Source organism: Dasypus novemcinctus, chromosome 12 (genome assembly GCF_030445035.2).
Source record: "Dasypus novemcinctus isolate mDasNov1 chromosome 12, mDasNov1.1.hap2, whole genome shotgun sequence".
NCBI classification, from domain to species: Eukaryota; Metazoa; Chordata; class Mammalia; order Cingulata; family Dasypodidae; genus Dasypus; species Dasypus novemcinctus.
Genome location: NC_080684.1, coordinates 22,632,814 through 22,645,435, shown reverse-complemented (window position 1 = coordinate 22,645,435; position 12,622 = coordinate 22,632,814). Strand labels below are relative to the sequence as shown.

The window sequence follows — 12,622 nt, the reverse complement described above, 5'->3', positions numbered from 1 at the left end:
CCCAACAGGCTAATCTGATCATGTGACTCCTTCCCATGTCCTGTAGGATAAGATCCAAACCACTTAGATTGACATCTAAGACACCAATAACGTAGACCTCTTCTCAATGATATGTCATTTTTCCTATCTCCCCAGTAAATAAGTATTGAGTGATCACTGCAACCAGTTCTGGAAATGACCCTGAGATTATGGTAATGAAGAGAAAAACATTCTCTCTGATACAAAAGAACTAACCTGCTAGAGGAGACATCAGATTTTAAAATATAGACGAATAAATAAAGTCATTAAAAATTGTGATAAATCTACTCAACTTTTATTTGATACACCCATTTGTAGTGCCTACTATTTGCCAGGCACCGTGCTGGGTGTAGGACGTATGACAATGAGCAAAAAAGGCACAATCCTTGCTCCCATGGAGTTTATAGACAGACTGATCAGATAACAACAGCAACAAACATTAATTACCAACCGAGAGCTAAGAGCTCTTCACCTAGATGGGGGAAGGAAAGGAATGGGTGATCTAAGGTGAGTAAAAATTAACTAAACAAGAAGAAGAAGGGGGCTGCTGAAGAGAAGAGTATATCAGGCAAAGGAAATGACAAAGGCAATGGCCCTGAAGCAAAAAAGAGTGAGAGCCGGAGGAACTGAAGGAAGACCACAGGGCGGAAGCACCGGGGCTAGCATGAGAGGCAGGCAGAGGCAAGATCAGGCAGGGCCTTAGGGCCGTGCTGAGGAGTCTGGATTTCATGCTAAAGATCACGGGAATCCGCTAAAAGCTTTTAAGCAGGGGTGGAAGCTGAGAGTCCAGTTTTAAGCCTATTGGAGTGGGCCAGGCAGAGGAAGGTCATGGCCGTGGAGATGAAAGAAGTGGGTAATGTTAAGACAAGTTTGGGCATGAATTGTATGCTTTATTAATAAATTTTTTTAAAAAGATAAATTTGGGACTAGAGCTGACAGGATTCAGGAATCACTTGAAAGGGGGAGTGAGAGAAAAAGAAAAATCAAAAATGGGTTTTAGTAGTGGCCACTGGAGTTGCTGAAGGCAGGGAGAGGGAAAAATAGGTGTAATATGGGGGCATTTTCGGGACTTGAAGTTTTCCTGAATGATATTGCAGGGACAGAGGCTGGACATTATATATCCTGCCATAACCCACTGAATGGACTGGGAGAGAGTGTAAACTACAACATAAACTATAATCCGTGCTGTGTAGCAATGCTCCAAAATGTACTCATCAAATGCACTGAATGTACCACACTAATGAATGAAGTTGTTGATGTGGGAAAAGTGGGGGATGTGGGGAGTGGTGCATATTGGAATCTCCTGTATTTTTTTAATGTAACATTTTATGTAATCTATGTATCTTTTAAAAATAAATAATTTTTAATGGGTCTTAGGAACTATGTTAAATTATTTTAGCTGTGATAGCATGGTGGTTATGTTTTTTTACATTATATATTTTTTAAAGATACATATTAAAAGATATACAGGGAAGCAGATTTGGCCCAACAGATAGGGCATCCGCCTACCACATGGGAGGTCTACAATTCAAACCCCAGGCCTCCTTGACCCGTGTGGAGCTGGCCCATGCGCAGTGCTGATGTGCGCAAGGAGTGCCGTGCCACGCAGGGGTGTCCCCAACATAGGGGAGCCCTACATGCAAGGACTGCACCCCGTAAGGAGAGTTGCCAAGTGCAAAAAAAGTGCAGCCTGCCCAGGGTGGCACCGCACACACAGAGAGCTGACGCAGCAAGATGACGTAACAAAAAACAAGACAAAGATTCCCAGTGCTGCTGACAAGAATACAAGCAGACACAGAAGAACACACAGTGAATAGACACAGAGAGCAGACAACTGGGAGGGCGTGGAAGGGGAGAGAAATAAATAAAAATAGACCTTTAAAAAAAAAGATATACAGATAAAATGACATGATGTGTAGATTTTGCTTCAAAACAATATGTGGGGAGTAAAGGGGAAAGTAGATGAGTTGTGGCTAGGAAAGGATTGGCCATGATATTTCTTTTTGGGGCTGGGTGATGGAAACGTGAGGATGCATTGCACTCTTCTATCAACCTCTGTGTATATTCAAAATTCTCCATTATATAATGTTATAAAAGATAGAAAAAAAAGAGAGTTTAAGATTAAGTTCTACACACAGTGAACGGACACAGCAGACAACTGGGGGGGAGGAGGGGAAGAGAAATAAATAAAAAATAATTTTCTTTTTAAAAAAAAGATTGTTTTAGGTTTTTGCTTGAACTTGGGCCACTGATGGTGCTATTTATTGACGGAGAAGGGGATAGACAAGAGATTTGGGGAGTACCACGATTCCAATATTGAACATATTAAGTGTGACATATCCAGGAGATGCTGGGAAAGAAATCTAGGAGTCACCTGGAGACACAAATCTGAAACTCAGAGAAAAGATCTGCTGGAAAGAGATAACTATGGTAATAATTAGCATAAAAGTGGTATTTAAAACCATGAAAATGGATGTGATTACTTAATGAGAGTATGTAGACCAAGGAAACAGAACCAAACCAAAGAAGTAAAATTTAGAGGTTAAATAGAAGAAAAAGAGCTAGGAAAGGAGTCTGAGAAGGAACAGCCAGTGACGTGATATAAAAACAAGAACACAATGCTGGGACAGCATAAAGGAGAGACTACGTCAAGGAGGAAGTATAAACTGTTTCTGAAGCTACTAAGGAGTCATATAAGATGAGAACAGGGGATACCCACTGTATCTGGCAATGTGGAGGTCCTAGAGAGCCTTGATGAGAGCAGTTTTGAGTAGAGTCAAGGACTGGAGGGGGAGGGTGAACAGGTGAGGAAAGTGGGTTAGTATGTAGAAAGATCCATAGAGAGGAAGAGATTAGTGATTTAAGAAAGAGAGGAAATAAAACTAAGGCAAGAATTCAGACAGCATTATTCACAGTAGCCAAAAAGAAGAAACAAACCAAATGGCCATGAATTGATGAATGGATAAAAGGTTGTATATCCATACAATGGAATATTATTTGACCATAAAAAAGAATGGCATATTGATATATGCTGCGACACCGGTGACCCTGAAAACAATGTTCTCAAACGGCACAGCTGCCTAACCTCCACTCTAACCCAGAGACACAGCAGTCGCTGGAGGCCCTGAAGCAATCCATCAGTGCCCTGACAGAAGCCACTTCCCAGCAGCAGGACTCAGAGCCCATCGCCCCAGAGGAGTCTTTGGAGGAGGCACTCCCTACCCCAGCGGTCCAGCCCTAGGCAGATCAGATGACCCCTGAAGCATCAAGCCCACAAGCTGACATGCAGAATATGCTGGTATTCCCTTGCACCAGCTGATGAAATCCCAGGAGCCAGCAGGCAGCCAGGGGGAAAACAACAGTGACAAGAACAGTGGGACACAGGGCCCCAAGGAACTCCCACAATGCCACGGGAGGAGGCAGCAGGTAAACAGACCAGGCAAGAATCTCATTGAGCTCAGGCGCTGTTGATTCTCTTAAAAATCTCTAACATTTTCTTTTTCACAGGGCCTTGATTTTAGTTTTTCTGTAACTTAGTCTCAGGAGAACATAGCACCAGTGGTTTATTTCTTGCCTGGTTTCTTTTATCCAAGGCTCAAAACTTCTCAAAGCACCTTACATGTGCAGATTGTTTTTCCACTTCCTAAGAGGTAGGTAAGTAAAGCCCTTGTGTTCTAATCAAGAAAACCACAACCACAGTTGGTGATGTGTCTTGAACCACTGTGTGTATTGCGGCTGGTTAGCATTTGAAAATCTGCCTTCTAAACAAACAATTATCACATTGTACTTCTTTACCTATAGTGTAGTGGAGGCTGAATACCACAGTTATACCTGGAAGATACAATTAAGAAAACCCTAATAAAATATCATCGTTAACCTAAAAAAAAAAAAAACTATCAGGCCAGTCACAAAAGGCTATGTATATTAAATTCCATTTATATAAAATGTTCAGAATAGGTAAGTCCAAGAGACAGAAAGCAAATCAGTGGCCCTGAAAGAGTTAAGGGGAAATGGAGAGTGACAGCTAATAGGTATGAGAATTTTGGAGGAGTGATGAAAATGTTCTAAAATTGATGGTGGCAATGGTTGCTCAACTCTGTGAATGTACAAAAAGCCACTGAATTTCATAATTTAAACGGATGAACATTACACAGGTGAACGTTACAGCGTGTAAATTTTATCCCAATAAAGCTGTTTTCTTAAAAAAAAAAAAGATGTCTTAAAGTGAGAGGGGTTATAACGGTAGAAATTAAGAAAATATTCAAAGAATGATGGGGCCATTTCAAAGGATACAGAAGCCACCTTGAAGGAGTCCTCTAGGTCAAATCTAGGAAATTTTGAGTAATTTACCCAAGGGAAATGAAAACATAGGTCCACACAAACATGGGTACATAAATGTCCACAGCAGGGAAGCAGATGCGGCTCAAGTGACTGAGCTCCCGCCTACCACATGGGAGATCCCAGCTTCGGTTCCGGTGCCTTCAAAAAGAAGACAGGCACACAACAAACAAGACACAGCAAGCACAAACAACCAGATTGGGGGGTGGGGTGAAGAAATAAAAAAATAAATAAATAAAATATTTTTTGAAAAATGTCCTTAGCAGGAAAGCAGATGTGGCTCAAGCATTTGGGCACCCACCTACCACATGGGAAGTCCTGGGTTCAGTTCCCAGTGCCTCCTAGAGAAGAGGAGCAAGACAGCAAGCAGGTGTGACAGTCTGGCACAGCAAGCTGACACAATAAAATGATGTAACAAGGAGATACAAAGAAGAAACGCAATGAGAGACACAACAAAGCAGGGAACAAAGGTGGCTCAAGCAATTGAGCACCTCTCTCCCTCATGGGAGGTCCCAAATTCATTCCTGGTGCCTCCTAATGAGAAGATGAGCAGACACAGAGAGCACACAACGAATGTACATAGAGAGCAGACAGCGAGTGCAAACAAAAAGGGGCAGGAGAAATTAATAAATAAAATTAATCTTTTTTTTAAATGTTCATAGAAGCTCTATTTGTAATAGACAAAAACTGAAAGTAATTCAAATGTCCATCAAAGAGTGAATGGATAAATAATTTTAGGTATACCCATGTAAATGGAATACTATCCAGCAATAAAAAATGAACTACTGGGAGCAGATGTGGCTCAAGCAGTTGAGCTCCTACCTCCCACATGGGAGTCCTGGTTCACTTCCTGGTACCTCCTGAAAAGAACAAAAATGAACAACAAGCAAAACAAATTGGGAAAAAAAAAAAAAACTTGGGGAATCCGATATGGCTTAGTCTTAGTGGTTGAGCCCAAGGTCCCAGGTTCAGTTCCCTGTACCTAAAAAAAAAAAAAAAAACTATTGACACACACAGCAGCCTCGATGAATCTCTAAATAATAACAGTGAGTGAAGTAATCCAGACAAAAACTTAATACATATTGTAGAATTCTATTTATATAAAATTCCAGAAAAATGCAAACTGACTTATCATGACAGAGAGCAGGCCAGTGACTACCTAGGAATGGGGCTGAGAGAAGGAGGGATGGATTACCAAGAAGTACAGGAAACTTCCATGGATGCCGAATATATATGTTCATCATCTTGATTGTGGTGATGGTTTCACAAGAGTACACATATGTCAAGCTCATCTAATTGTACATTTTAAATATGTCTATTTTCTTGAATATCATTATAACTCAATTAAGCTGTAGATAAGATATAAGTAGATAAGATAAATGATAGATAGATAGATAGATAGATAGATAGATACTGGTTTGACACAGAAGAAGGCACAGTGAATGGACACAGAGAGCAGACAACAGGTTGGGGAATGAGGAGTAATAAATTAATTGATTAAGGGAAGCGGACTTGGCCCAGTGGTTAGGGTGTCCGTCTACCACATGGGAGGTCCGCAGTTCAAACCCTAGGCCTCCTTGACAGGTGTGGAGCTGGCCTATGCGCAGTGCTGATGCACGCAAGGAGTTGCCGTGCCATGCAGGGGTGTCCCCCATGTAGGGGAGCCCCACACACAAGGAGTGCACCCCAGAAAGAGAGCTGCCCGGCGCGAAAGAAAGTGCAGCCTGCCTAAGAATGGCGCCGCATACACGGAGAGCTGACACAACAAGATGACTCAACAAGAAGAGACACAGATTCCCGGGCCGCTGACAACAACAGAAGCAGACAAAGAAACAAGACGCAGCAAATAGACACAGAGAACAGACAACCGGGGAGGGGGAGAGAGAAATAAAAAAATAAATAAAATTAATTGATTAATTTTTTAAAAAACATTTATTTTTTTAAAAATCCCAACAGCCTACTTTACAGAAATAGAAAAGGCAATTACCAAATTCATTTGAAAGGAAAAGTGCACCCAAATAGCCAAAAGCATTCTAAAATGAAGAGCAACATGGGAGAAATTTCACTGCCTGAACTTGAAACATATTGCAAAGCTACAGTGATCAAAATGGCATGGCACTGTGTATTAGTTAGCTAAGGGGTGCTGATGCAAAGTACCAGAATTCTGTTGACATTTTAAGGGGTATTTATTTGAAGTAGAAGCTTACAGTCACAAGGCCATAAACTGTAAGTTACTTCCCTCAGCAAAGGTTGTTGCCCCGAGTTGGCGCAAGATGGCTGCCTGTCTCTGCGAGGGCTCAGGCTCCCTCTTCCTCCTGAGACTCCGTGGTCCCTGCTTCTTGCAATCTCAGCTGTAGGCTGGGGTGAATCTTGTCTCTCTCTGGGCTCAGCTGCAGCGGTAGGCTGTCAGGCTCATTCTCTTCCCGGGGCTGCTGCTATGTCTATGGAGTTGTCTCCATGCCTCTGTGTTCTTCTCTTGTTTATTTATTCCCAGGGCTCCAGCAACAAAGACTCAACTCTCTCCCCTAAAGTGTCCTTTTCTCTGTGAGTCCCCACCCGCCAAGGGGGCAGGGACTCAATGTCCTACTGATGTGGCCAAATCAAAACCCCAATCTTAATTTAATCAAGTAAAAGTGAAACCTCTGAACCTAATACAGTCTAATACACCGAGAGGAACAGACCAGTTCACAAACATAATCCAATATCTATTTTTGGAATTCATAAATGATATCAAACTGCTATGTACTGGCATAAAAATAAACACATCAATTGGTGGAATAGAATTGAGAGTCCAGAAATAAACACTCCCCTCTATGGTCAACTGGTTTTCAACAAACCTACCAAATCCATGTTAACAGAACAAAACAGTCCCTTCAACAAATGGTGCTAGGAGAACTGGATATCTATAACTGACTGAAAGAGGACCCCTATCTCACTCCCTATACAAAAATCAACTCAAAATAGATAAAGACCTAAATATAAAAGCCAGAGCCATAAAACTACTAGAAGAAAATGTAAGGAAAGATCTTTTTTTTTTTAATAGTCTTTTATTTATTTGTTTTTCCTCCCCCTTCCCCTCCCCCACCCTCTGTTTTGGCTGTCTGTGTCCATTTGCTGTGTGATCTTCTGTATCTATTTTTCTTTTTGTCTCCTCTTTTTGTCTTTCTCCTCTTGGAGTCACCGGGCTTTGATCCTGGGGAACTCTGATGTGGAGAGAGGTTCCTGTCAATTGGGCCACCTCAGCTCCTGGTCTTTCCTGGGCTTCACCTTGACTCTCCCCTTCGTCTCTCTTTTGTTGCATCATCGTCTTGCTGCGTGACTCACTCACGCGGGCACTAGCTCACCGTGCGGGCACTCGGTTTGCCACGCAGGCACTGGCTCACCACGTGGGCACTCAGCTCGCTGCACCGACACCCACATGCAGACTTGGCTCGCCACACAGGTTCTCAGCTCACCTCGTGCGCACTTGGCTAACCACACGGACACTCGGCCCACCACACAGGCACTGACTCACCTTATAGGCATGCATTCTCTTCTTCTTTTTCACCAGGATGCCCCAGGGATTGAACCCAGGTCCTCCCATACAGTAGGCAGAGGCCTTATCCCTTGAGCCACATCCACTTCTCGCATTGAATGAAACTTCAAATAAGAATCTGTCAATTCCTAATACAGATAAATAAATGAATGGATAAAGACACATAATAGCAAACATTGTTGGTTGGAGGGTAAATTGGTATAACCACTTTGGAAAACCGTTTAGCAGGATCTACTAAACACTGTTAAGAGCAGGGAGAGGGACCCAGCTGACAGCTCCTAGGGCGGAAGAGGCGGCGCGCAGGTTGAAGCGGGTGTCGCTAGGCATAGTGGGTGAGTGGCGATGGCAGGATTTCCACAGTGTACCTAGTATGAGCCCACATCCTGGCCTCTTATCCAGCATCAGCAGTCTCATCTCCACTGGCCAGAGAGTAAATGAGATTTGCATGAATTCCAAACTCCCTGAACAGAGATACAGACTGTAGTGTTGATATCCTTTTCTTCTGGTTGTCATTAACAGCTCCTCAGAAAATTAAATGTCGTCAGATGACAGAGAAGCTAAGGAGGATGAATTGCTGGCCTTGGCAAGCATTTATGATGGAGATGAATTTAGAAAGGCAGAGTCCATCCAGGGTGGAGAAACCAGGATCTATCTGGATTTGCCACAAAATTTCAAGATATTTGTGAGCGGCAACTCAGATGAGTGTCTCCAGAATAGTGGTTTTGAATACACCATTTGCTTTTGCCTCCACTTGTGCTGAACTTTGAACTGCCACCAGATTATCCATCCTCCTCCTCACCTTCATTCACACTTAGTGGCAAATGGCTGTCACAACTCAGCTATCTGCTCTGTGCAAGCACTTAGACAATCTGTGGGAAGAACACCATGGCAAGTGGTCCTGTTTGCCTGGATACAGTTTCTTAAGGAAGAGATGTTAGCTTACCTGAATACTGTCTCCCCTTTTGAGCTCAAGATGGGTTCTCAGGGAAAAGTGCAAAGGAGGACAGCTCAAGCAACTCTCAACAAGAGCTAGATTTTGGAGGTGGTGCTGCTGGATCTGATGTAGACCAAGAGGAAGTGGTGGACAAAAGAGCTGTACAGGACATGGAGTCACTGTAGAGTCTGATCCAGGAAATCTTGGACTTTGATCAAGCTCAGCAGAAAAAATGTTTTAACAGTAAATTGTTCCTGTGCAATAATTGTTTCTGTGAGAAGCTAGGTAGTGAATACATGTACTTCTTAGAGTGCAGGCATGTATACTGCAAAGCCTTTCTGAAGGACTACTTTAAAATCCAGATCAAAGATGGCAAAGTTCATTGCCTCAACTGCCCAGAACCAAAGTGCCCTTCGGTGGCCACCCCTGGTCAGGTCAAAGGGCTAGTGGAAGCAGAGCTATTTGCTCGTTATGACCACCTTCTCCTCCAGTCCACCTTGGACCTGATGGCAGATGTGGTGTACTGCCCCCACCCATGCCACCAACTGCCTGTGATGCAGGAGCCAGGCTGCACCATGGGCCTCTGCTCCAGCTGCAATTTTGCCTTCTGCACCTTGTGCAGACTGACCTACCGTGGAGTCTCTCTGTGTAAGTTCACCACAGAGAAGTTAATGGACTTACGAAATGAATACTTGCAAGCAGATGAGGCCAATAAGAGATTTTTGGAACAGAGGTATGATAAGAGGGTGATTCAGAAGGTACTTGAAGAGATGGAAAGTAAGGAGTGACTAGAAAGGAACTCAAATAGCTGCCCGTGTTGTGGGACTCCCATAGAGAAATGGGATGTAACAAGATGACATGTACTGGCTGCATGCAGTTTATCTGCTGGATTTGCATGGGTTCTCTCTCTAGAGCAAACAAACCCTTATCAACATTTCACTGATCCTTCTTCTCCTAGTTTGAACCAGTTGTTCCGTGATGTAGATGTTAATGGAGACATTTGGGAAGATGATTGAAGATTAATTAACTCCTACTGCTCAAGATTATGGAAGTGGAATGGTTTGCCCCAATCTTTTGTCGAGTACACAAATTAACCTTGCAGGATATTTAGGGTATCTTTCAATCACTCATTCTATGTGAAAGATAACAGGAGTACAGATTTATATTTTTAGTTGGTACTACAGATTAAGGCACATTCATACATTTTTCAGTGTAATATAAACTGAGAAAATGATAAGCCAAATGTTTAGAAAATGAAAAGTAGAGAATATTAAATATTACAATGTGCTACAAAGTCTGAATAATTAAAAATTACATATTTCTTTTCCTAAGGTAAGGAGAGGGGTTAAGATTTAAATTTACAGACCCTTTTGTCTCTGAGAATCATCCCGTCTAAGGCATTTCCGTTGGCGCCCCCCCAGTACTACTCCTTATACCCAGGGTGGGTAGAAGCCCTGTTAAAATTGTACTGAGAATTATATCCTTTTACAAGCCTGATCTCATTTCCTCCGTGTTACTCATATTCCTTCCAACCTAAATTTCTGCTGAGTTAGTTTTCCTTTGAGGGCGTGCTTTAATCTATAACTTAACTGGCTGGCCCAAAGTCATTTTGAACTGCTTTTCAGAATAGAAGTTTACAGATCATTTAAAGATATATTTTAATACCACAAACACTGTACATGACCTGATATTCATTAGCAAGGTAAAGTCCACTGGTTTTGAGCCAAATCTCCTGGCTCTAAAGAATTGCAGCCCTTTTTGACTTTCTAGTCTAGATTTGACATGACTTGTTCTGCTACCTTTTGTTCCACATTACGTCCTTTCACCTTCAGTTGGTAAGGACAGTTTTAATATTTAACTTCAGCAGCAGTTTATGTTTTTATTTCCTCTGCTGGAATAAAGGAAGCCCAATATATTCCCAAATTGAACAAACTGAGAACTTTACTTGTCCATACCACTGTATTTCAACCCTAACTTTTTGGATTCTCTCTCCTTTCTCTGTCTTCTCTTAAGGTATTCTTTAATGAGCTATGGACATTTGGCTCCTTACCTTTTTTGCAAACAGCAGTGTTGTGGGGAATAATTTTTACTTAATATCTAGATCCCTGTTTATGGGTTTTTGTTGGCTTTTTGAAAAATTGTCTTTCCCTATGGTTTGGTGAATGGCTTGGTAGCAAAAGAAAATCCGGGGGGAGGGGGAGGACAGAAGAATTCAGGGGCAGCTTGTGAACATGTGCTTTTTTCTACCTTGTCTTTAAAAACTGGGGAATCACTTTAACCATTTTGGGAGTGTGCTTTGGTCCATTGAATCAGCAGGGATTATATTTCAGGATTGTCAATGAGGATGCTTAATCTTAAAAATAAAAATAAAAAAAAACTGTCTTGTACTTAGAGAAAAAAAAAGAGCAGAGAGAGGGAGACAAAACATAGAAGAGTGTGTTCAATATACTACCATCTATGTAAAGAAAGGGGAATGTGTTTACATATATATGTATGTGCTTTGAAATATGTAGTGTGTGTGTGTACTGCTTGTTCATTCACACATTATCTCCAAAGGAGTCACAGGAAACTGGTGAATTTATTGAATGCTCCCATCAAGGGGTCTTGAGTGGCTGGGAGATTGGGAGTGGAAGAGAGAATTTTTACAGCTTTTAAATTTTGTACCATGTGACTGTATTACTTTTTTATTTTTAAAAATTGTTTAGTGATTCTTCAAATAAAGAAACCTTCATCTAAAGAATGACTAGTCTCTGACTTCACATCCCACCACTTCTCCAATTCGCACCATACTCCATTAAACTAAATTACTCACCCTTTCCAGAAAGAGACACTGCCCAGTACACCTGTTTTTTTGTCTCTGCCAGGAACACCCTCCTTTCCTATCCCCGCTCTGAAGACCTCTTTGTCTCTCCGTTTGCTTGACTGTGCCTGTCTTTCTCCACAGAAGTTCCTGGGGTGGTTTGAAGTCGTATGTACCCCAGAAAAACAGGAATTTAACCCATTCCTGTGGGTGTGAACCCATTCTAAGTGGGAATTTTGTTGAGGTTACTTTAGTTAAGGTATAACCAACCCACCTCAATCAGGATGGGTCTTAATCCTATCACCAGAGTCCTTTATAAAAGAACGAAATTCAAACAAAGAAAGAAAAAACCACAGGAAACAAGGTCATCTATGGAACCTAGAAGAGGAGGGAAAGACTAGGAGGCACCGCCGTGTGCCTTGCCATGTGACAGTGGAGCCAAGGATCACCAGCAGCCAGCCCCAGAACGCCCAGTCTTAGGGTAGAAAGCATTGCCTTGGTGATGCCTGATTTGCACATTTTCCCAGCCTCAAAACTGTGAGTGAGTAATTTCCCATTGTTTAAGCTCCACCATTTCATGGTATTTGCTTGAGCAGTCAAGGACACTGAAACAGGTCCTGTGCCCACTGGTGCTCTGAGCAGGCTTCCAACACTGCCCCTCCTTCGTTGCTGGATCCTTTGTTCACGTGTCTGTGAACTGGAGGACAGGAACTCACATCCTACTATAGGAAGAATTGCTGACTCCTTTACAGTCCATGGCAGAAATGAAGCCCAGAGGAGAATGTGTCGAAGCTGAGGGCAGCACAGATACCTCTCTCCTGGGCCTGAGCAGAAAGACCACGCTGGCTTGGGCAGCCCCGTAGAAAAGACACTTTCCTGAATCAGCTCCTCCCTGCCTGACTCAGGAGCTGTCCCCCAACCTTTCCTCTAACACCCTAGCTGGCCGGGGCAGACCCACCAGCAGGACTGACCAGCAGGACAAAGGTGGTGGACTTTG

The 12,622-nt window shown here is 42.5% G+C and overlaps 1 pseudogene; it reads left to right on the top strand.

Annotated features, from left to right (window-relative positions):
• Positions 1-8,347: 8,347 nt before the first annotated feature.
• Positions 8,348-9,841, top strand: LOC101441347 (E3 ubiquitin-protein ligase RNF14 pseudogene; annotated as a pseudogene).
• The last annotated feature ends 2,781 nt before the right edge of the window (positions 9,842-12,622 follow it).